The sequence below is a fragment of the Pseudonaja textilis genome, chromosome 6 (assembly GCF_049901715.1).
Source record: "Pseudonaja textilis isolate UNSWEBS1 chromosome 6, rPseTex1.2, whole genome shotgun sequence".
NCBI classification, from domain to species: Eukaryota; Metazoa; Chordata; class Lepidosauria; order Squamata; family Elapidae; genus Pseudonaja; species Pseudonaja textilis.
This window is the reverse complement of record NC_141995.1, coordinates 28,026,114-28,052,717: the sequence shown is the minus strand read 5'-3', so window position 1 is coordinate 28,052,717 and position 26,604 is coordinate 28,026,114. Positions and strand designations below refer to the sequence as shown.

General features: G+C 39.1%; 1 long non-coding RNA gene and 1 pseudogene across 2 annotated transcripts in view; one reads left to right on the top strand and one right to left on the bottom strand.

The window, feature by feature from the left end:
* Positions 1-26,604, bottom strand: part of LOC148125432 (uncharacterized) — a 71,986-nt gene that overhangs the window by 26,281 nt on the left and 19,101 nt on the right. For both annotated transcript variants that reach the window (XR_015744203.1, XR_015744202.1), the window contains exons 2-3: positions 15,266-15,425; positions 1,570-1,636 (exon numbers count right to left, since the gene is read on the bottom strand). This is a non-coding gene — a long non-coding RNA (uncharacterized LOC148125432). The remainder of the gene's footprint in view (positions 1-1,569; positions 1,637-15,265; positions 15,426-26,604) is intronic.
* On the top strand, positions 6,423-7,277 carry LOC148125433 (uncharacterized; annotated as a pseudogene).

Here is a 26,604-nt window from a genome sequence, read left to right as displayed (position 1 = left end):
CTAAAAGGCAAATTCATGTCCAATTTGGAATCAGGTTCTGCTCACACAGTGAAGGGGAAACTGAAACTGGGAAAACAGTTATTATATTGTCATTTTAATGCTTGCACATGTTCATTGTTCAACTCCACATTTAAGGAAATTTCCCAGACATTGTAACAGGTAGTTTTTACAGTGTTTACTCTCACATATACAGTACCCTATAATTCTAAGAATAGTCAATTTCTGTTATGTCATATGTAAAATGTGCAGTGACAGTTAATACCTTAGTTAATTTTATGATTTGTATCTTTCCATGTATATGCTTTATATTATTGAGTTTAATTATGTAGGGTCTTTGACTTCAATAAAGATTCCTGTTATTAAATATATATTTATTGACCTGACATCTAAAAAAAGGATAATATTATTAACATATTCTATTCCATTTCAGGTATATGTTGAAGAAATAGCATGCATTAAACTGGTTCCTTAGATATTGTAAGCTATCAATTGCTCTTCCAATTAACTTAAATAGAATCTGGCTACATTAGTGCCTAAGAAGCATCGACAGCATTATGTTCTGTACAGATTAATGCTTCCTTTGTAGATTGCAAGACAGTCTAATCTTGATGTCCTTATTTTTCATGGTATTATCTAATCAACTAGACAGATGCTTTGTATAGTGTTTCTGTTTAAGAAAATGGAAAACAGTTATACATTCATTTAAAAAATCATTTTTAACAAAACTTAATATTAAATAGCTTTCTTATTTCTAAAGTTAAATCACATGGTATAAGTGATATCCCCTCTGTCAAAATCTCCAAGATTAGAATGAAAAATTCAGTTCAAAATTGCCAAATGGTCTTAACATTTTCTGGTTCTAAACATTTTGATGCCCTCTTTTTTCTTTGAATTTTTGAGCTTTATGTTTGCAGTGTTCAGCCTATATTGCTTTCCTCAGACATTTTCTCCTTATTTATTATGAATCACATTAATTTTAATTATATCAGCATTCATTGTTGTCATATAGCAACAATTCTGTGAAATTTTATTTTACTCTGTAGCAAATGTCCTGACCCATAGATTATGCTGTTCTGATTGTGTGTGTGTGTGTGTGTGTGTGTCTGTGTGTGTGTTTGGAAACCTTTTTAATTTTGACAACCCATAAAATGTGGTGCCCTACATGATTCTCTGGGGTGCATAAGCCTAGAATCAGCCCTACTTTTACCCCCCATTATCAGAGTATTTCTTTTTGTGTTATGATATGATACCACTGAATCTCTATGCATATGATTTTTCAGTATATGAATTGAATGATATAAATAATGTTGAACTACCTTCAACATTGCTGGAATGAAATGTTCATCAAAATAAATATGTAAGCATACTCCTCATAGTAATGATAAAATAATCTATATTTCAAAATGTATTCCAACAAAATCTTAGTAAGTTTCTGTTGTTTCTGACAGTCCCTATTGATTCTTCTACCAATTTTATGATAGTTTAATAAACTATCATAATCAACTAAAAGCACAATCAACACAATCAACTAAAAGCAAAGACCTGTGAAAAACCAAAAATTTTACTTACAAAAGTGAAGTACATTAAGCATTTAGCGGGCTCAAATTTCATGTCATTTTTCTGTTTCAACTTTCTCCTACAAAACAAAGTCATAACAATATTGTGATATTACTGTGATGATATATGGAAGAACATTTTCAATGATGTTTTCCAAGAATGAGAAGGGTTTACATATTATCAAGTCATAAGAAAAAGTAAAAGGATCTTTCAGGAAAAAAAAAATTATATTGTACAGGTTACATAATATTTTTCTGATTCTTTTCCAAGATACTGTGATACCATCTATATTCCAGATTTGATTTCATAGCCTTAGTAAGATAAATACTCAGATATGCCAAACATAAACAGAAAACCATTTTCCTTCTATCTTTCAGAGATATCCACAAATACACACTCTTAATAAAAATACTGTTGCATATGTTGCAGATTCAGCATATGGATACATAAGAAACCAGACCATTTAAATGACCAATCCACAATGGACCCAACCAACCAACTCACAATTTAAATATTGCATCAAACCCATGGCCAGTCTGACCAACTGACCACACCAGCACACAAGGCATATATAAGCTAAAGAGTAATAGAACAAGTCACTTCTACCAAAGTCCCACTGATTATATTACCTAGACTGGTAATGAAATGTCTGTGAGCTAAATGGCAAGCTTGGAGAACAAATCACTGCCAAAATCTATTCTTTCAATACTGTTATATTTCTAATTTTAATTTAATGCTTTAATCATTCAAAAATTCAGAATACTATTTTGCAGAACAAATTAGTACAGGATAATTCATAGATATTTTCTTTTTTTCACAGCATACTGATTAATATATGATAATAGAATGATATATTCCACTCACAATGATGAATGGAAAAATATATTAGAATTGAAACAGCAGTTCAACTAACAGCTAATGATGCTTCCAGATCACAGCTTTCTCAAGATGTCAGAGTACAAGAAGAAATACAAGGAGCAGCAATTAGAAGATACAGTTGGCGATTCACCCAAACAATTTGGAGCTTACCAAAATGATTAAATACAAAGACTTATTAGACCCCCAAGGAAATTTGAAACTGAGGCCGGATCTCCAGGAACAAGGACATAAAATTGATCAATGGGTTTACCTTCAGATTCAAAGCAGATACAAACAAGACAAAAAAGAATTCGGAATTAATAACAAACTGCAACAATTAGATAAAATTTTATTAGGATCAAATAAAAAAAAAAACATAACTGTTAGGAATAATCATAGTTACCTAATGTTGTTCGGGTAAATAATATATAAACCATGATAGCAAAGTTTAAATGTGTTTTTCACTTTAAACTCTAAATGATATAATTTGGTTGGAAGAAATCACCAAAGAGCAGATCGAATACAAACCAGAGTCCTTCCTACTAGGGATTTTTGATAAGCAAATTTCCAAAAAAGCCAAATACATTACAATACACATTTTAACAGCGGCCAGATTAGCCTTCGCTCAACACTGGAAACAACATCAAATTCCATCAGAAGAAATGATTATTGAAAAAATCTCAAAATGCGCAGAAATGGATAAATAGACTTTGGCACTAAAAAACAAAGACACTTCACTATACTACGATAGCTGGAATTGTTGGTATAATTGGATTGACCAAAGATAAATTATATATCATAAGGCATAAAAGAAAAGTATCAACCCATAATAACGAGGTAGTGATATAAGTTAAAAACAGGTGTGGTTATATGACACAAGTTAAGGTTATGATAACAAAGGAAGATCTTGAAAACTGTTAAAATAAGAATACTTTTTACCTTGTAACCTCTTTCTTTCTTTCTTTCCCCTTTCTTTTTCTTTCTTTTCTCAAAATTCTTTCCCTCTCTTCCTTTCCTCTCTTCTTACTTTTTTTTCTTTTGCTTATTTGTGTATGTATTGTGACTGGTTTTAATTGTAAAAATTAATAAACTATATTTTTTTAAAAAGAAGAAGATACAGTTGGCATGAAGTTTTGGAACTACAATGGCTGATTTGGTGCATTGCTATTAAATTACCTTGATTTTGATTTGTGCTCACAAGAAGAATAGGCAGAGGAAAACATTTGCACAGCCACATATATATTTACTTGAGATCTTTCTTAGAGTTTATCATTATTAGCAATGAATAATGCAGTTTTAGGAAGAAATCTTGACAAAAAGAAATATAACGAATCATTTTGGATGAACAAAGTTAGCAGAATAAATTGAAAACAAAAAGCAGAAAGCTTTGATCTGAAAGTCTCAGCTTTATGGAGAATTCTTTAACAGAAAAAGATTTACTTTTGTATTCTTGAATTTATTTGTAGAGTATAAAATTGGATATTTATGTTTTGGTTGATTAGAAGGATAGATGCAATTCATCCTCAACAATCAGTCTTCATCTCCAAGAATAGTTGGAATGCAGACAAATGTCTCCTGAGGCAGAAATTTCTAAAAACAATAATTCTTAAAGCAATGTGTAGAGTGTGTAGCTGATGTATTATTTTTTTGCCAGAAACAGATTTTGATAAAAGACACAGATTATGCACTTTGGCAGCAAGTCTAGGCAGCGTTTTTATGTTTCACATTTATATGATAATCACATCAACTATAACACTTGTTATTAGCATATTTACCAATTTAAAGAGGAGTGGGATGGCCTCTAGTGGTACATACGTGCACATAAAAATACAGGAAATTGATATCCATATGCATTTAGATTTTGGATTCAAAGAAAGCTCCCTAGCTTCTAATTATGATTACTGTTTCTAAAAAAAACTGGGAAATAAATTTACCTTAATCCCTGACAGACCATTTAACAGAAAGTTAAAATAATTTTCTTACATTAAATTTAATTTTGTTCTGAAACTATTTATTCCTTAATACAACTTTTACAACCTTTTACACTGAACTTCATGACACACATTAATGATGCTTTCAATTTCAGTAGTATATATCAAGGCAGCTAAACTGTCCGTTCTGATTTTTTTTCTTGAAAAGGAATATGCACTATAAAGTATATGACTGTCGCTCAGTTTAAACTTTACAGTATGGAGAATGGCATTTCTTCTTTACTCTGTGCTTAGAGGTGAACTGGAACGTATTAGTTTAATAACTATTCTTAAAAATGATATATTGTTAAAAAAAGGTGCAACTTTCATCAAGAAGAAAGCATGTAAAAATTATGTGCTTGAATATACATTTCTAAATTTGGAACAAGCTGTTCAAATAAAACAATGTTATACTTGCTTGGTTTCTGATTAAATCCAAATGCATATTGTTATTTGGTTTTGCCTAATGGTCTAGTCAAGTTATCGATAATAGCATCTCTTTTCTATCCAAGGAATTGATGGCGTAGGGAAATAAATTCAGCCACAATGTTGTCTAAACAGCCAAAACCAAATCCTTCTGAAATTATCCTTAGAATGCAAAAACTTACTGAATTGAAAATCACCGCATAGACAAAGTGTCATTCACAACAACCTTATACCTATTCTAATTATGAAATAATATTCTAATGCATAGAACAACAATCTAACTTATGTTAGATTGTAATAGTGCAGTTGTATACCTTTGAAGCCTTTGAGTTTAGTATTTAGTGGTATTAAAATTATTCCAGAGTTACAAAATTTAATTTGCAGAGTAAGATAAAGGTTTTAAATCTTCTTGTCTGAGAGTTGTTTATTCAGAACAAGAGAGGATTGTTTCATATAAATTCTCTCCATTATAAAAATACACATACAAGCAAGATCTGAATTAGGTTTTGTTTTTTTTAAAGCCGCTCTAGTTGATTTTGGACATTGTAAAAAGCAAAATTCAATAAAATTCATTTAAGTTTATTTTAAGGTACTTATGTAGTGTAAAAGTACAGATATCACAAAATACTTTTATGTAATGGAACTCTATAAGCACAGTTTCCATATGTAATTGCTCTATGTGTATATGTAAGTCTATACATATATAACTAGATTATATATTTCAGAATCAGCATAAGCAAAGAACCATAGAAAACAACAGATGAGCTTATTCTCTGGTTCTAAAACTTTCCTAATGCTGGTCATTGTACCAACTACAAGAAATATTTATGATTTGTCCAGTGGTGGGATTCAGCCAATTTTCACAAGTTCACGCAAATCAGTAGTTAACCTTTTCTGCAGTTCAGTGAACTGGCTGATCCACTCTGGGCCAGCTGTGCTTGGCTGAAGAGCATGGGCAGGCAGGTGGGCAGGCAGAGAGGTGATGTGGGTGATGCAATGGTGCCGGGTGAAGGGTGGCTGGGGGAGGTAGGAGGGAAGGCACCCCTGATGTGATTAACATTGACTTGGTCATGCTCACCCAGTCACATGACCACCCAACCACACCTACCCAGCCAGTCATTAGAGCAGAGAAATGGTTGTTAAATTATTTGAACACCACCACTAGATTTGTCTAAATCTAAATCTATAAATTCCTGTATTCTTAAAAAACAATCAATCCCAGAGATAATTATATACAAACTGAACTTGTCTGCCCAATGATTTATCTAGGGGCTTTAGAGATAATACATACAGGAATCCCTTTTTCCCATCTCTTTCTCTCAGATTTGCTATTTCATGATGAGAAAATTCTTAAGCTCCTCTCTTCAGTCTGCTTTTTTTAAAGGAAAAAAAATAGATTATTCCTCAACTTTTATACACTTGGACAGGGATCATACTTATTAATCTTTATCTGTTCTTTGCCTCTTAAGCAACTGCCTCCTGATTTCCCATTGCATTTGGCAAGTGATAGACATATACTCTGCTAAATCTGAATCCAAATTAAAGAACTGGATAATTCAAACATGTTATGTCAAATTCTTCTCTACAAGTTAAAACGTCTCTCAACTAAAGATGCGTTATGGGCATATACTCTACATAAATGACCTCTGTGATCATATTAAGAGCAACTGTGTTCTTTTCACTAATGATGTAAAACTATTCAACACCACTGGCAATACTGCTACCCTTCAAAAAGACCTTGACTATGTGTCAGAATGGTCAAACAAGTGGCAACTTCAAATCTCAATAAACAAATGCTCTGTCTTACATATTGGCGAAATAAATCAGAAAATAAAATACAAGCTGAATAGTCAAGACCATGATGATGACACCCACTATGTCAAGGACCGCGGAGTACTCATCTCTAATGATCTAAGTGCTAGAGCCCATTGTAACTACATAACCAAAAAGCCACTAAGAGTTCTTAACCTAATCCTGTATAACCTTTTTTCTAGTAATATCACACTTCTAACTAGAAGATAAAAAACTTTTGTTAGACCAATACTTGAATACAGCTCATCAGTATGGAACCTGCACTACATATTGGATATTAATACAGTCGAGAAAGTCCAGAAATATTCCACGAGAAGAGTACTCCACTCCTCTACTCATAGCAGAATACCTTATGCCACCAGACTTGACATTTTAGACCTAGACAACCTAGAACCATGCCGCCTTCGGTCCAACCTAAGTGTAGTACATAAAATTATCTATTGCAATGTCCTTCCTGTCAATGAATACTTCAGCTTCAATCACAACAATAAATACAAACTCAAGGTAAACTGCACCACACTTGAATGCAGGAAATACGACTTCAGCAACAGAGTGGTCAGTATCTGGAATCCTCTACCTGACTTTGTGGTTTCTTCCCCAAACCCCCAAAACTTTAATCTTAGACTGTCTCCTATAGACCTCACCCTTTCCTAAGAGGTTTGTAGGGGGCATGCATAAGTGCACCAATGTGCCTACTGTCTTTATCCTAATGTTTCTTTTTATTTGTATCCATCTCATGTATTTATAACCATGTTTATACTTATACCTGTTATCTAATACTATAAAAATATTAATAGATTTTACTCTAAACAACTAGTCTATTGTAAATAAATAATACTTCTAAAGCAGGACGGTAGGTAGTTAACTAAAGACATATTTCTAATACTGAAGCACTGTTATATGGTGCTAAGGCTAAGTTTCTTTGTTTTTGCTAGGACAACAAAAAGTAGCCAAAAGCTACTTTGTTTTTTCAAGACTTGTTGCTGGGGAGAAAATAAAATCAGGAGTATTAGATAATGTTCACTGCTTTGAGTTATTTGTAAAAATAATAATGTTAAGACTGAAAAAAAAAGTTTTCAAAACTGGTTTAAATTTCAGTGAACCTTCATATTTGTAGTGCTTTGCACTTTTCTTGATTTGTCAGCCTCATTTGGTAATGTAAATTCATCACAAAGGCAGATATTATACCTGACTGGCTCAACAAATAATAATTTGTGTAGTGTCATTAAAAATAATTGCAGTGCTTTTAACTGATAAATATTTAGTTGTATATTTATTTTCTACTCTTAATATAATCTTGTTTATAAGCTACTTGTAAATGGCCAGTAGTTCATGCAAAGTCAGCAGGATAGAAAACCTGCTGATATGACTGTCTGATTGAATAAAATAATTTAAGGCCATGTATATATCTTCTAGAAAAATCTGCTAGCAGGTTCAGATAGATGAAGCTGCAATGCAATCTTGAATGGAAATGAGAAACACAAAGCTCGTGGTACTGAGATGCATTCAGCAACAATCCACAATCACACTTCTTATTTCTAGAGAATATGGCACCTGTGTTTAACTAAATAAAAAAGTTGTTGGCACCCTTTATTAAGGGATGTCTGAGACCAAGGTAGCAAAACTGAAACTGAAAATGTTCATGCCATGTTTTAAAGCTATTTTGGAAACAACTGACATGCACTTTTATGGGACTGGGTTATTTGAGGAACATCCTTTCTCTGGTTATATTAATCCAATCTATCAGATCAATGTATAGTTAATGTATTTCCTATTCCTGGAAGGATAGGAAAGTTATCAATTACATCTACAAAAGAATGTCATCTGACAGGATCTGGAAAGAAAGCCTATTCTACCACAGTGCCCCCCCTGTCAAACATCAACCCCCCCGCCCCCGGACCTATTTTCAAAGGTGTATTCAGATGAAACTCTTTGATCAGTACTTTTAAAAAATCTACAATTATTGTAGCTTTTTCTCCTTAATTGCTTTTTTTAAAACAGAAAAAGTGGGAAACACATGAAAAAGTGGAAAACAGCTGGAAAAACAATGTTTTAACTACCTTTAAAATGCTCTGAATGAAGCAGAATTACTGCACAAGAAAAACCACATCTGGAACTCTTTGGAATAATATGTTTAGATGACAAAAAATTGGATTCTACTTAAAGGCAAGATGTGAGCATCTTTTTTGTGGGGGCGGGGTAGACACAGAGAGGGAGAGAAAGAGTTAGAAGAAAAATCTGTGTATAAAAAATCAAGTGAAAAAAATGAAATAAAAGAAATTAATATTATCAAATGTAAGGATTTATGAGTTATTGGTTCCTATATCGGAATCAGTATCAAAGAAAATGAATAAATTTCCATTGAAGGAGTTTTAGCATGGCAGAAAATGTGTGTAGGACCTGCTATAACCCAAATACCAGTACAGAGTTTGAGAGTTTTCCAGTAATTTCTCAAGCACAATTAGCTCCTTTATTATATTGTCCATTAGATTAAGCTTGCAACAACCCTACTGCAATGACTTCATTGCTCAAAATCATAAGAAAAAGTTTCTGACTAATTGATAAAATGGCAAAAGTTATGAAAAAAATATAGAAACATTCTATAGATTAATTGTTAGTTACATTAAATAATGCTGAAAAGGTAAAGCAAATGAATTGGGTAGTATGCCACCTATAAACTGACAAACAATCAACAAACATTTTATAAGACTGGCTTTTTGCATCTGAACTTTCAGGTCTACAACCTTTCTCAGCTTAAGATGTTCTTCTCTGGGACAATTTTCTGGTTCAGGATTCAAGAATGGTAATCCAGTGTCCTAGCATGGATAATCCAGATATAATCAACTGATATAACTATGACTGTAAGGAAACAATATAAGCAAAGCTTATTATCTTCATTAATTTTCACTCAATTTCCACCATACTGAGATGATATTACTTTGTTAATGTAAGCTGCCCAATTTAGAAAGAAAGAATTCCCTGAACAAAAAGAAAGAAAATAAAAAGAAAACAAACAACAAAAACCTTCACACCCCACCACAGTATCATGCTGCTATCAAATTTATTGGTTTCAAAATTTTACAAGTGATAAAAAGTTAATATTGTGTTAATGCAATTTTTAAATGCTTTATAATTGCTATCATAGTGCAAATTGTTTGTTTTTATTACTACTGTTTAGCCAGGCTCCTTATCTTATCAGTTTGTTAAGCAGCCTCTTGAGTTTTGTCATAGATAATAGATTACTTGCAATAAGTATATCGTGGAAATTAACTAAATTCAATTTCACAAACCATCCTCATACTTATTTTACATGAACTCAAAAAGAGAAATGCAAAAAGAATAATATTAATGCCCACTTCTTAGTTTCTTGAAAAAAAACATTAAAACTTATATAGCAGACTATTTTTCTGAGCAAATACCAATATTATATTTTTTTACATCTTAATTTATTTTGTCATGTATTAAGGAAGGAAGATTACTGAATAAATTTTCTGAAAATATTCTACCATTCTATTATTGTTCTTATTATTAGCATCACACGTCCATACAAACTCAATGCCATGGAATGATATTAGTTCTGAGGCTTGTGAGAAGTGAAAAATGGTGCCCAGATTTGCAATATAGAAGTTCCTGTTTTCACTTGAAGCAGCAGAATAGGTAATGATAAAAGGTTATGGTTCACTCAACTCTAATGGTTATCTGTGCCCCAGAAAAATGTTGCAGGCTGTTTCTTTCACACTAAAATGGAATGGAGAACCCATAGGTACTTTTGTGTTCTTTTGTATCTTGTTTTTCAAGAATGCACTATAAGCACGGCTTCAGCCACAACATGATATGGTTGTACCATGTTTATTGAATAGGAGCATAGCTCCATAATCAATTAAAAATGCTGGGTAATTATAGAATCATTTTATGTAGGTGTCTTGCAAGTGTCTGGTTTTTAACAACCAAGAAATATACAGCTATTGCCAGTTTAGAAAGGATCATCCTAAATATTAATCTGTAAACACACTCTATAATTACCAAGACCAAGTAAGATCAAACAATATGTTCAGGTAAAATTTCCTTAAGAATCCCCTACTTTTTACAGTACACCTCACACACGTTAGTCACTTATGGAATTTGAAAGTGAGGGCTGTCATGGTTAGGCACAAATAAACTTGTGACAATACAAATTCATTATAATAACAGTGCAGAGATATTAAGTTCCACCCCCTATTCCGCATAAGAAAGTTCTCAACTCATTATTTCTTTATAAAAATTATTTGCCATCCATCTCATCTTCAATGACTCTGGGAACCTTACAACATGTCATTAGGACATAAAGGTAAGAAAAAAATCTGCTTTGCTCGATTGTTTCACTATTTTCGATATTGCTTCTCTAGAAAATTGGTTTGTTTTTAAACATGAAATCTGTATTACAGAATATTGTAAATTAATTAATGCACTGTGTAATAATAATATGGGTTCTTACTGGTGATAAATTATTATGTTTGAGTAGCTTTTAGGAATTTAGAAAGAAAAAAGAGCCCTTTATAATTTTTTTTAAGAAAAATTATTACCAACTATTCCATTATTAAACTACCTCATTTTTTATTATTTATTAATTATATTTGCTGTCCACCCATTGGAATTCTGGAATTCTTTCACATTTGAAATATTCAACTTTTAAAATAAAAATATTTAAAATAATAAAATCAGTATACATTCCATTGAGATATATATATATTCTGTATTGTGTTCAGAAGCCTGATGATGGCAGATGAGATTCTGCCAAAACGTTGCTACAACTTTAAAAGCACAACTACAATGACATTGGAAAATACCTGAACAAAGCTGAATACCATACATGTAAGTACCCGCGAAAACTTAAGAAAACAAATATATATATTTGTTTTCGTAGATTTTCACGGGTACAGGTATGTAGGTCTAGGTGTGTTTGGGTCTTTTCCCATGTAAGATTAAAAGTATCTTGGCGACGTTTCGGTGAGGTCCTCGCCATCCTCAGGCTGGTGCTTTCGGCTTCGTGCCAGTGCAAGCAGTGTGTGATCGGAGCTGCCGTCTCTCTATATATACTGGTGGGGGGGGCTGGTGTACTGGGCTGGTTGGGTGCACTGCTGCCTCTTGATTGGTTGATGGAGTTGATATAGTGGACTGTGTGATGGCCTTGTGAGTTTTGTTGTGGAGATATCCTGGATCTTGTGCTGTAATCTCCTGGGTCATTTGTTTTGTAGTGATCTTTTTTCCATTAGCCTCTCATGTTTTAACGTCTTGGGTAATGGGTTGTTTGATGGGCTTATGAGTTCTTTTGTTGTGGTATCCTGGGTCCTGCGTTGTAATCTCCTGGGTCGTTTGTATTTTGATCTCTTTTCCATTAGCCTCCTGTGTAGTAACGGCTTGGGTAATGGGTTGTGTGATGACCTTGTGAGATTTATTGCTGTGGTATCCTTGGTCTTGTGCTGTGATATCCTGAGTCATTTGCTGTGTTGTAACCTCTTGAGTTCTTGTGGTGTAATTTCCTGAGTTTTCTGATGTGATGTCCCGAGCGGGTGACTGTGATGTAGCATTCTGGGTTTTAGTCTGGCTTCGAGTCAGGGGTCTGGGTCTGTGTTCTTGGTGTGTGTCAGCTTGTTTGGTTTTGGGGTCGGGGGATGCGACAGCTGGCGAAGCAGCCGTGGTCTGTTTTCTGGATGGTGGTTGTCCTTCATTTATAGGATGGGCTGGGGCCTGGGTCTGATGAGGGGGATTGGCGGTGGTATCCCGCATTGTTTTGGGTCTGGTGTTGGTTTTCGTGGCTTGGACTCATATGTTGGTGAGGGCTAGCTTCCAGATGTCTGGTAGGTGAGAGGCATCATCCCATCTATTCATGTTATGTGGGTGTGTCTACATCTCGATGGCTTCCATAATTATTCTCTTGCTGGAATGTTCAGTATTGGATATTAATTTGGTTCCTTTGAAATTAATTTCATGTCCTGTGGCTTTAAGGTGCTGGAAGAGGGAGGAAGTATTTTCTTCTCTTCTGACTGCGTTTTTGTGTTCTTCAATGTGTGCATTTATTCCCCTGTGGGTTTGCCCAATGTATGTGGCTGGGCAATTGTTGCATGGTGTGAGTCAGACTTTCATAGCCATTTCAGTTTTAAATTTGGGGCTAGCCTACTGCTGTGCCAGAATGTTTTTTTTCTTCATCCTGATTGGTTGGGAGTCTTGGTCTGTGTTTATTGGTCTTGGAGTTTGCTGTGTTCTGCTTGATTGGTGTTTCTAATATCTACTGTCTGTTTTGTGGCTTTTTTTGTCTTGATTGGCTGGCAACATTGTGTTCCTGTATTGGAGGCTTTTAGTGCAGCTTGGCTCTGGGTAAATGGACGGCTATCATTTATTAGGAAGCTAGGTTTCATCTGGGTGCCTGGTTAGGGTGTGTTTGAGCTGGAGGTATGAGGGCGGATCTGTTTGTGCCCAGGTGTTTGCCTTGTTTGTGGTGTGGAGATTTTTTTGTTTGTGAGTTCAGGCTTCCAAATAATTGACAGTCTGGTGGAATCATCTCTTCTATTCATGCTTTCAGGACTTTTTTCAATCTCTATGGCTTCTCTGATAATTCTGTGACTGGGGTTTTCTATAGTGGCTAGGGTTTTGGTGCCATTGAAGTCGATGCTATGACCTGTTGCTTTCATGTGTTGGACTAGTGAGGAAGTGTGTTCCAGCTTTTTGACTGCATTTTTGTGTTCATCTAGGCAGGTACTTATTCTTCTATTGGTCTGTCCAATGTGTGTGGCAGGGCATGATATATATATATAAAATATCTAAACTGGAGATTTTTGTGGAGATTTCTAAAAAAATCCTCACTTCATAAATAAATATATAAAGAGGCAGAACATAATTCTGAGTAAACTCATGGAAACATTGGAGGCTGACTGAATTATTCATCCATATGGGCACTTAACTTGTTAAGCTTTATGAATACTACCTATGTGGATTTGTCTCCTTACTGCTTTGCTTCTCCAATAATCTGAGCATTACAAATATAAAGTGTGTTCACAAATCAAAGGAATCTGTCAAGAATAAGTTTCCTAACAACACTATAGAGGCTTAGAAAATGATGCAGGTTAAGGCATCTTGGGATAATGTACCAAGAGCTCGCCTAATGGAAGTATATTGCTTTCAACTAAATTCTCATGTTGTCTGATAAATTACAATTTTGTCTTATTTTCTGCAGCATTACATTCTGTTTCACTGTATACACTACTCTATCATGAAGGATAGGCAGAATCTTTCTGGCAAATGAAATGGAAGACTGTGTGAACTAGTATTTCTGTGAATTCTAACTAATGCAACAGTTGCCAAGCCATTAATGTTCTACAACAAACAACACTTTATTAGAAATAAACAATCAATAATTATTTGCTAATCATCATGCTGCATTTTAATATTTTAACAAATATAAGCATGACTGAGATTTAGCAAATTGCAAGTGGAAATAGGCGAAGTATTGAAAATTTCAAGTGGGTGCCTTTCGATTAGTTGCTAGCAGTGGTGATGAGAATATTTCCCATACCCTAACTCCTCCATTGATTGATTTCATTTTCTCAATTCTGGTTCAAAATGTGATATTAAAATGAATGAATGAATGAATGAATGAATGAATGAATGTTTGCCAGGTCCAGTCCGATAGCATTAACTTAAAATTTTAACATGTCTTAAATCCACAGTTGTAGCAATTAAAAATCATGATTGCACTGGCTTCTACAATTATTAAACTATGTTTCTTTATTATTATCAATTAAATTCACAGCTCTCAATAAGATAGATAAATAAATGTCATATCAAATGAAATAGGCCAAGTGTAAAGTTGTATTGTCTCATTGAAGTCAAGGCTCATAAAACTGTAAAAACATCTGCTGTTAGAAAGAAATTAAAAGCAATGGAATGCTGCATAAATTAGGCAAAAGAATTTTAAAAAGTGCATCATTAATGTTGTGTCTCTGCAATACAATGTTTCTGCTCCATTTAGCACAACAGACACAGAACCCAAAGAGTTTGAGAGGATTTTTTTTCACTCGCTGGTGCAATCTTGCTATTTGTTATTTAGACAAATCTCTTTATTTAAGTGATTGGGAGGATTATTTTCAAACAATAAGAAAAACCAAGTTTATAATGAGCAGGTAACCATTGAAAATGGAAGGCATATCTTAAAAAGTGATTGCGGAATTCATATATGAAATTTGAAGTAATTGTTCAAAATTTTACCATAAAGTTGGGACACATCCAGGAATTCACTTGAAAATATGGTGTGAGCTGATTTTATTTCATTGCATTTTGTTCTGAATGTAAAAACTTCTCAAAACAAACCTTATACGAATATCATCATCATCATCGTCATGGGACTTTATATTAATAGTCAGGAAATTTAAATGCTCTTTATCATAGTTTATGTTTTATTTCTGTAGTATAGTATATATTTTCTTTCTGTATCTGATAACACTTGTTTTTATAATTTGTAAGCCACCCAGAGTCACCTTGTAGAGGATATAGGTGGCATAGGAATATAAACAAACAAACAAACAAATCAATAGTCATTCATATGGTTTAGATGTAGTGATTCTAAATTTGGGCTGAGCCTCATAAAGTATAAATACCGTTATGTGTACCTTGAATTCTTCCAATCTTCTACTTGTCAAAGACATTATGGTTGAAAGAGTACTCTGCCCATTTTCTCAGTTCAATATTTCCACCCAGCAACTGACAGATGCCAACAATGATGTTGCTTGGTTGAAGTTAGAATTGGCCAAATATCCAAAGCCAAAGTATCTAGGATTATAAAAACGAGACAGTGTTTTTAATTGTTCTCTACATTGATTTTACATTTTACGTTATTGGCAGATTTCTAAACTAATCCCCCAGATTCCAACTACCACAGTAAATACAAATAGTGAATCATGTCACTATAAGGGCAAGACAGTATTTTTATTCCTTTTGAAATTTTAGTAGGGTGGCCGAGGAGCAAAATGAATTCTTTATGCTCCTAAAATTAGGAATATAAATCCATTGATGATTTTAAAGATCTGTGTCATTACTTTGCATTGCTAAATTATTTATTATTGTTTTATATTCACATATTTAATTTACATTCACTTTTTCCCAGGAGTATACATAACACTACTTCTTCCATATTTGCCCCCACAGTACCTCTAATATGTAAACGGGGCTGAAATTTTCTCCAAATCAGCCAGTTTTCTCCAAATCAGCCAGTGAAATTCCAAAACAAAGCTAGACTGGATTTGAATAGAATCTCTCTAGTCCTAGCTCATCATTTTAAATTGTAGCATCTTCATAATTCAAAATCATCATCATCCCAAATGAAAACAAACAAGCAACCTTCACTCCACACCAAAAGAGTTTTAACTCCACAAAAACAATTTTATGTCCACTTTTAAACTGTGACAAAATTTAAATGTAATTAGAATCAACATTTTTACAATGATATATTCAAAATTTGATGCACTTAATCCACTCCAGAGTACTTTTTTTGTACTGAACTATTTTTTAAAAATCTATTCCTTTACTTGTTCTATATAACAATTTTTTTTCTCTCATGCCTTGATCCCTTGTGACTGTCTGGATAAGTTTCTGAAGCTTTCTTGGCAGGATTTTCAGAATTGGATTGCTATTGCTTTCTTCCTAAGAGAGAGTTGGTGGACTAAGGTCACCCAACTGGCTTTGTGCCCAATGTGGGACTAAAACTCATGGTTTCATGGATAACAAAGAGAGTAACACCTCATTTAAGTATAGATTGTAAAGTGCTAAAATATCATTGCCACTGAAGTTACATAAGTCTATCCCATAACAGCAATACTTTGTACTGGAATTTTGGATTTTATGTAGCCTTGTTCAGATGTGACAAATAAAATTGCTCATGCTCCCACATCTCTCCTTGAGAAATCTCTGTTTTTTCAGATCTTAGGAATTGTCAAAGAGAGGAGCAGAGGCCTAGTGGTTAAGATGCTGGGCTTGTTGACAGGAAGATTGACAGTTGGCCATCCAAGCAGCACATGACAGGGTAAGCTCTCAATTTTGCTCCAGCTCCTGCCAATCTAGCAGTTTGAAAGCATGCAAATCAGAGGTGGTATTCAACCAGTTTTCACTGGTTCAGGTGAACTGGTAGTGTGATTTGACATGGGTCGCCGAACTGGTGGTGACCCCTGGCTGGCCACGCCCCTGACCCAGTCACCTGGTCACCCAGTCATTCACTTGCCCCGGTTGCTCTCCTAGCTTTCCCTACCATGTGGCAGCCGCATGCAGTGCACATGTGTTAAGTTCGGATAATGAGAGGCTGAACCAGGGCATGGATGCAACAAATACTTTATTAGAATAATAAAGGACTGAACGTGCTTGCCAAGCCTGGAACTGGCTCGCAGCGATCAGCGACTGGTTGGACCCTGCAGCCTGCTTTTATAGCTGGCTGCTGGGGAGAACCAGCCAATGAGAGGGGGCAACCGCCCCCGCAGTGCGAACGGACCTGGGTGGGAACTTCTTTAAGTTCCAGGGACATAACACCCCTTTCCCCCAGATGCGAACACGCATAGTCTTTAAGGTACGCGGGAGGCTTATGCTGGCGCCCAGAACGGCGCAAGCCCGGGGAGTTGTCTGGTAGTTCAGAGTCTGCAAAGGAAGGTCGGACCGGTGGGGTGTCACGAACACGTTCCTCGGTCAGTGCCAGTTCGGGACTCGAAGGGCTGGTCACTGGGGATGTGCTTCCGTTGACTGGTTCGGACTGGTCAGCCGTCTGGTGGTCACGGTTCATGTTCGGGCTCCCCGGCTCGGCTGCAGGCATAAACTGGTCACCGGAATTGGTGCTGGTGTGGGGTTGATGCTGTCACCTCGCACCGGTCTGCAACCATGAGTCACTGCTAACGTGAGTGTCTTGGCGCTTCCGCAGCTGATCCAGGTGCCTTCTCCAGATCCGGCCATCCTCCAGTCTGACTCGATACGACCTGGGTCCGGTGATGGCCACAATCTCGCCCGGGATCCACAGTGGGTCTCCAGCGAAGTTCCTCGCGAACACGGGTTCCTGTAAGACAAAATGCCTAACCCCCGATGTGGAAGCGAGGGGAGAGTCAGGGCAGTAATGTGGGTGAAGCCTGTCCAATACAGTCCGCAGGCGTCTACCCATCAGGAGTTCAGCCGGGGACTTATTAGTGACTGTGCACGGGGTTGAGTGCTGGCTCAGCAAGAAACGGGAGAGTCTGTGGTGCCAGTCTTCCTTGCTGAACCTAGCTAGAGTTTCTTTAGTGGTCCTAACGGCTCTTTCTGCCAGTCCGTTACTGGCAGGATGAAAGGGAGCCGTGAAAATGTGGTGGATGCCCAGATTGGCAGCGAAGCGACTGAACTCGGCAGATGCGAACTGGGGGCCATTGTCGGAAACAATTGAGTCTGGTAGCCCGTGCGTTACGAACAGGCGAGTTAATACCTTGGTGACCGCTTGCGTGGTGGTTGTGGATAGTTGTGCCACGTCAATCCATTTAGAGTAAGCGTCCACAACCACCAGGAACATTTTGCCGTGCAACGGGCCCGCTAGGTCGATGTGAATCCTGGATCAAGGTGCGCTGGCGCTTTCCCACTTAGTGGGTGTGGCAATTGGAGGGGACGGACGGGATTCCTGGCAGGGATGGCAGGAGCTTACCCATCTGATGATGTCCTCGTCGAGGCCAGGCCACCATACGTAGCTGCATGCTAATGCCTTCATCCTGACGATGCCAGGGTGGCCCTCGTGCAGTGCCTCCAAAACTCGGGTACGCAGTGAGGTCGGGATGACCACTCGTGTGCCCCACAGCAAACAGCCCTGCAAACTGGATAACTCCTGTAGGCAGGTCTTAAAAGGCGTGAATTTGGTTTCAACATCACTGCCCGGCCACCCCCTCCTCACCCAGTCCAGTACCTGGGCGATCATTTTGTCTGCCTTGGATTTGGCGGCAATGTCAAGGGCAGTGATGGGGAGGTCCAGTTGGGTGACCTCAAAGATAGCATGGACCGGGGCAGGATCCTCCGCTGGAGCAGGCAGGGGGCAGCGGCTGAGGGCGTCTGCGTGAGACAATGTTTTACCTGGGTGGTGTATGAGTCTATACGAGTATGCCGCTAGGAAAAGAATCCACCTCATCATTCTAGGAGACAGGACTTGAGGGGTCTGTTTGCCACCTGCTAGTAGACCCAGGAGAGGCTTATGATCCGTGACCAGCTCGAAAAAGTGGCCAAAAAGAAATTCATGGAATTTCTTCACAGCTGCGACAGCTGCTAAAGCTTCCTTATCGATTTGGCTATAATTGCGCTCTGTTGAAGAGAGCGTCCTGGAAAAAAAAGCGATGGGGGCCTCGGAGCCATTGGGGAGTGTTAGTGATTGGGGATAAACCCCCTAGCAGAGTGTGCAGCAGCAGTCAAGCCAGGCAGCCAAATGAGAGTGAGGCTGGGCCCTAGAGTATACACACACTTGAGACAAATACACTGTTTGTGGTTTAAATAGGTATTTAATTCATACAGAGATTAAGAATAGTCATTCAGTCCATATGTCAGTATCCAGTTTATCTATCCAGTTATCAAGTCCTTTAAACAGTAAATACAATGTCTTTATCTGCTTGTAAATCTTCTTCTTAAGATACCTTTCTCTCAAGTACTAACGCTGAATCCACAGCTCACCAGTAAACAGTCCTTGTGTTCAGGTGAAATGGTATCTGGCACAGTAGCCTCCAATAGTAAGCAGATAGACGTTCACAACAACAGTAGGCAGCAGACCTGGAACAGTAACTAGGTGCATGCAGAAGCCGGACTCAAACAGTTGCATCCAGAAGCCGGACTCAGACAGTTGCATCCAGAAGCCGGGCCATCGCTTCCTCCTACCTATATGGCTGCCTGCAACCGCACCCACAATGACATTGCAGTTTCTAGCTTTAAAGCTACATAGCACTTTATTCCTAGGTTTACATATTTATTCAACCCAAACCAGTTGGAGTATCCATATACCCAACAGGGAGCTTGTGGCTTAACACTGCCCCAATTCCAAAAGGGGATGCGTCCGCTGCTAGCACTAATGGAAGGTTGGGGTCAAACTGAATAAGGACCGCCTCCGACGTGAGTAGTGATTTGATTGTGCGAAAAGCGGAGTCTTCCTTGTGTCCCCAATGCCAAGCCGATTTTTTATCCAAAAGTCTGTGCAGGGGTTCCGCCACAGATGCTTTATGGGGCAGGAACGACGCGTAAAAATTCAAAAGCCCTAAGAAGGCCTGCAGTTCCGCTTTGGAGGTTGGAGTGGGTGCCTCGTGAATTGCCTTAACCTTGGACTCCAGGGGGTGAATGCCTGAAGCGTCAATTTTATAACCCAGAAAGTCCACCTGTCTAGTGGCAATGGCACATTTTTCTTTTTTTAATTTGAGGCCATGCTGTCTGAACCTCTCTAACACTGCTCGAACTCTCTGGAAGAGTTGGGGTCTGTCCCTGGCCGAGACTAAGATGTCGTCAAGTAGGGTACTACACCAGGGAGGCCCTGCAAAATCCGCTCCATGAGGATTGAAAAATGCCTGGGGCAACACTTACGCCAAATTGGAGACGCTTGCACCGGAAAGCACCCCTGTGAGTGACAATGGTCTGGAGTTCTCGCTGTTTGGTTGTCAACAGGGAACTGTTGATACGCTTGAGACATGTCCAATTTGGCAAAAATGCTGCCAGGTTCAAAAGTGTGTAATAAATGCTGAATGACAGGCACTGGGTAAGCGCTAACTTGTAAAAACTTATTAATTGTGGTTTTGTAGTCCGAGCAAATTCTCAGGCTACCGTCTTTTTGAGGGTGTGACAATGGGCGTCTCCCATTTGGCGAAATCTGTTGGCTCAATGACCCCTTGTTTTAATAATTTATCCAGTTCCGCATCTAATTTAGGCCGAATAGCGAATGGGACTCTACGAGGTTTTAGCCTGATTGGGACTGCTTGGGGGTCGACTGAGAATGAGATAGGGGTACCATTATAACACCCCAGTTCATTGCTGAATACGTCTGAGTAATCAGCGAATAAGGAGTCAGTGTCAGAGGTTGAGACAGCATGGACTCCTGTTAACCCTAGGCCGAGATGGGGAAACCAATCAAGCCCCAAGAGTGTGGGGAGATTTCGTTAACTACCACTAGAGGTAGGTGGCCTTTGAAAGTTTTAAAATTAACAAGAAACTTGCCTCTGCCAATTACAGGAATGTCCTTCCCCTGGTAGTCCTTCAGGCTAAACTGGCACTTCTGGAGCCGGTTTCTGGATAGACTGGGCTGTAGTCTCTTGAGGGTGCTCCAAGAGATAATTGAGACCGCTGACCCCGTGTCAACCTCCATGCGACAAGGTTTACCTTCTAACAAAACGGAGAGAGAGATTTTACTAATGGCATGGCAAGCATGCTTAGCATGATGGCGAGTGCGACAGTTCAATACTTGCCTTTGGGGTCCAGAATGTGAAAAGGAAGGGTGCCTTTGTGCCGAGTTGTGAGAGGCTTGACAGACTCTAGCGATGTGCCCCTTTTTGTGGCAAATGTTGCAGGTGGCTCCCTTGAATTTGCAGGTGGCCCTCAGGTGAGCTCCACCACAGGATAGGCACAGGGTGATATGCTTGGGTGGGCTGATGCTTTCTTGCTTGGCTCCTACCTGCGGGTGTCTGGCATGGGCGAGACGGTGGATGTCGGCCACATCGCTGGGGTCCTCTTCGATGACCACCTCTTCAGAGTGGACTGAAACTGCGCTTTGCTTGGAAGCAGGACCTTGGATTTCAGTGGCTGAGTGTGCTGCCAGCTCCGCTGCCAGGGCTTCCTCGATGGCTTGCGCGAGGTTGAGGTCCTTCCTAGTGAGTAGGCGCCTTTGGAGGTGAAGATCCTTGACTCCGCAGACTAGCTGATCGAGGAGCATGTCATCCAGGTAGGCCCCAAACCCACAATGGAGTGCTGCAGTCCTGAGGGCAGCCATGTACTGGTTGATGGTCTCTTTGTCTGATTGCTTCCTCATTCGGAAGGTGAACCGCCTGGCAATCTGTGAGGGTCTAGGAGAATAGTGGTTAGTAAGGATTTCTAACAGTTCTGTCCAGGGAATGTTTTTTAACTCACGTGGAGCCACGAGTGCTGTGGCAGTATCAAAGACGATGGCTCCACAGTAGATCAGGAAATATGATTTTTTCCGGTGTTCCCCTGCATCAGCCAACCCTATGGCGTCGATGTAGTGGTTAAAACGATTCTTGTATGACTCCCACTTCTCCTCATCTGGCTTGAACGATGGGAAAACTGGGTTGGAGTTCATGATGAGAATCTTGTTGGATAACCTGTTGAGAAAATCTCTCTGGGGCAGCAGCAGGAAGGTATTTTGTGCCTATGGCAGGCAAGTGACTTCAGCTCAGGGGAGGTTTTCACAACTCTCTCCCTCTCTCTGGATTAACACGAGGTTTGGCTGCAACGGTCGTTGGCAGCGTTTTGAAATTCGCGCCTGCGTGGCGTCAGTGACTTTGAAATACAGCACGCGCTGTACTCTTGGGCGGAAATTCAAATGACAGCCGTTTGAATTTCGCGCCTAAAGAAACGAGCGGCTGCGGCTCGCAGCGCTCCACTTTCCCTGTAGCTGGCTAACTAGCGGCTACAGACGCTTCTCACTCTCGCTGTTTGCTGACCGCTCTCTCTGGCTGCGGATCAGCGTTCGCTCTCGTTGCCTGCTGATCGTTCTCTCTGGCTGCGGATCAGCGTTCGCTCTCGTTGCCTGCTGATCGCTCTCTCTGGCTGTGGATCAGCGGCTAGTGATTCAGCGGTTGCATTTTGCCTCTGGTAGCCATCCCATCCTCGTCGCCAGTGTTAAGTTCGGATAATGAGAGGCTGAACCAGGGCATGGATGCAACAAATACTTTATTAGAATAATAAAGGACTGAACGTGCTTGCCAAGCCTGGAACTGGCTCGCAGCGATCAGCGACTGGTTGGACCCCGCAGCCTGCTTTTATAGCTGGCTGCTGGGGAGAACCAGCCAATGAGAGGGGGCAACCGCCCCCGCAGCGCGAACGGACCTGGGTGGGAACTTCTTTAAGTTCCAGGGACATAACACCATGTGCAGTGGCCCAGGACATCCACCCACCTGCCTGCCCTCCCCGAGCACACTTTTTTCCTTCTCCCAGCGGATGCACCTCTTCTAGCCCAGCCTGGCCTGGCCAGCCAGCAGGTGGCCACATGTCCAGCCACCCCTTTTTCAGCGCAAAAAGCCTCCCACAACTGACAAGCTGCTCTCCTCCTTCTCTGCCTGTTTGTTCTGTATGGCTGAAAAGGAGGAGTGCAGCTGGCTGGTTGAAGAAGGCTTCTTGAGTTGCGAAAGTAAGCAGCTGGAGACCGAAAAAGTCACCTCCAGCCACCCCTTTGTCAGCACAAGAAGCCTCCCCCAACCAGCCATACAGAACAGACAGGCAGAGAAAGAAGAGAGCAGTGGGTGGGTTGCATTGAAAAAGGGGTAGATGGAGGTGAATCTTTTTCGGTTTCCAGCCGCTTCTTTCAGAGTGCTGTACCACTCCACTCAGACTTGCTTGGGCAAGTCCGTCTAGTGTTTCAGGCTCAATGGGGTGGACCTGCATGGCCGGCACCTAGAACGCAGCTGTGGTGACATGTCAGAGAAGCGAAACAAAGTCGGAGGTCAGTAATTTTCACTGCAAGAAGCCTATAGCTGCCGTGTCTTTTTTTCAGTGTGGCTGGAGTCCAGCCACACAGAAAAATAAAACATGTGGTGGCTGCAGGCATCTCATGACAGGGGTGAGATGTGGGCTGGCAGGGAACCCAGCAACAACAATAGCTTAGCCTTGGCTTGCCTTCCCTGGCAGCCAGACATGGAAGGAAGGTAAGGTTTCAGGCAGTCAGGAAAGCCAAACCCAAGCAGCCTAGCCCAGAGCTGCTGGGTTGGGGGGGGGAAGAACCCTCATAATAAGCAACACAGCTGGGCACTTGGAAGTTTGTGTGTGTGTGTGTGTGTGTGTGTGTGTGTGTGTGTGCATATGTGTGTTTCAGGTGGGCACTTGGAAGCATGTTGGTGTGTGTGTGTGTGCTTGTTTCAGGTGGGTCTTCTCTCCTAGCTTTAGAAGGAGAGGGAAGGAGGAAGGAAATGGATAGAAAGAGATAGAAAGAGAGGGAAAGAGAGAGAGAGAAAGAGGGAAACAAAGAAAGAGGGGGAAAGAGAGAGAGAGAGAAAGAGAGGGGGAAAGAGAGAGAAAAAGAGAAAGAGAGAGAGAGAAAGAGAGAGAAGAGAAGAAAGAAAAGAAAGAGAAAAGGGAAAGCAAGAAAAAAAGAGAGAGAAAGGAAAAGAAGGGATAGACAAAGAAAGACAGGATGGAAGGAAGGGAGAGAAAGAAAGAGGGAGGGAGGAGAAAGTGAATGAGATATACGGATGAATGGATGGATAGATAGATCCATGGAAGGAGGGAGAGAGGGAAAGAGAAAAAAAGGAGAATAGGAAGGACACAAACCCTGGCTTCAGCACAGCAATCTAGGTCTGGAAGGGATCTCGGAGGTCATCTTCTAGTCAAGGGTCTTCAAACTTGGCAAGTTTAAGACTTGTGGACTTCAACTCCCAGAATTCCTGAGCTAACATGACTGGAGGCGGAATTCTGGGTATTGAAGTCCACAAGTCTTAAAGCTGTCAAGTTTGAAGACTCCTGTTCTAGTCCATTCCCTTGCTTCAGCAGGAAATCCTTATAGAATCATAGAATAGCAAATTTAGAAGGAACCTTGGAGGCCATCTAGTCCAACCCCCTGCTCCAGCAGGAGACCTTATATCATCTGGAATCTGGATTATTTTGGTGCCTCTAACAGAGAGGAAAATAGGCAGAGCAGTTTACTAGGACTAATCTGCCGTGCAGAGGAAGGCAGAGAAAGTCCTTCACTTATGACCACAATTGAGCCCAAAATTTTGGTTGCTAAGCAAGAGCATTATTAAGTGAGTTTCATCACATTTTACTCAATCCATGATATCTCCTGGGTCTAATGGTCATGTGCAGGCTAGGGAAGTAAATCTGAAGGTGTATGCAATGTTCTAATGTACAGAAATTATACTTAAATGTGTGACAGAAAGTGGACTATGGGTGTGTTTTTCCAAATGCAGTGAGGTTGAATGTATATAGTTTTAGAAGAGGTGTGTGTGTGTGCGTGTGCGTGTGTACATACACATACAGTATATATAGTAGATAATTATTCTTTTGTGTGCCCATGAACACACTATACTATGTAAGATGTATGTACACATGTGGCATATATACATTGGATTAAATAGTGTATTTTGGATGTTCAGTAGTAGTACATAAATAGAGCTGGAAATTGTATCTCTTTGAGGCCAGGCAAGGCACCCCTTGATGTGAGTGATGTCAAGTTGGCGATGCCCACCCAGACATATGACCAAGCCACACCCACCAAATAAGCCACACCCACAGAACCGGGAGTAAAAAAAATTGAATCAATGCAAGTAGATAAATATCACTTCAGTGGTTAGTAACAGCATTCCATGCCCTTTGGTGTAGTCATGCTGGCCACATGACAACAGAAGTGTCCTCAAACATCACTGACTCTCTTGGCTAAGAAATGGAGATGAGCACTATTCCTTAGAATTGGACATGATTTGTCAGGGAAAACCTTTACTTTTCTTTAAAAAGTAAGGATTGACAAGCAGAAAGACATTTTAGCAGTCACCTCATCATGGTGACTTTTGGTGACACTTTTCATCTTTTATTTTTGGGAATTTAGATTCACCTAATATATCAGGTCCAGGACAGGCTTTTGAAAAAGAATCTAGGATCTTTTCTAAGATTGTAGACTGCTTTTAAAGAAAATGATATATTTAAAAAAATGTTTTAATTAGTTTTGTCTTTTAAAAGAAACAATCAGCAATATGGGAAAACAATCTCAAAAGAAAGCTAAATGTTGCATTTATATAACTCATATTTAGAAGTATATATCAAATAATTTATCTCAAGCCCTTGAAAAGCTTAAACATTTCCTCATTAACTCTCCTAAGCTATTTTTGAGGGCAAACATTTGAGCTGAAACATGTTGACCAAAGACCCTGCTACTTTTCTACTTCATTGATTCTATTTAATACTGAGAATGCCAATTTAAAATTATTTGGAGTAAAATATAAAGTGGTACAATTGATAGAATCTGACTTTCAACAGTTTTCACATACAAACCATCAAATATTTCATGCTAATATACCATCTCAGAGTGAATTATATTCTTATCAAATATATTCTGTTTCAAAGACCTACAGAAAATCATAAAATCAATAAATAAAATGTTAAAACATTCAAGTTTAAAAAAAAATCTCTCTTTAATCTGCATTCAACCAATTTGAATAGCACAGAATGATTAAGCTTGCTTTATTAACCAATTGCATCAAACAAGGGAATACATAATAACAATAGCAATTAGATTTACATACTGCTTCACAATGCTTTACAACCTTTTCTAAGACGTTTACCGAGTCAGCATATTGAGCTCAACAATCTGGTCTTCATTTTACTGACCTCGGTAGGATGAAAGATGAGTTAACCTTGAGCCAGTGAGACTCAAACTGCTGAACTGCTGAAAACTGGAAATCAGCAGAAATAGCCTGCAGTACTTCATTCTAACCACTATACCACCACAACTTTGTAATAACTGTAGAGTCCTCTATTGTCTCTGAGCTTAGTAGTTTGGTTGCAGCCAGAGGCCATAGGATGAGGATCACAGTGAGTCTGTGCCCCACGGCATATATTTTTCCTCATTTGTTGTTATTGTTATTAGATAAAAGTTTCCCTCTCACATATGTGCTAGTTGTTTCTGGCTTTAGGGGTGGTGATCATCTCCATTTCAAAGCTAAAGAGTCAGCACTGCCTGAAGACATCTCCATGGTCATGTGGCTGGCATGACTAAATGCCAAGAGTGCACAGAATGCTGTTACTTTCCCACCAAAATGGTCCCTATTTTTCTACT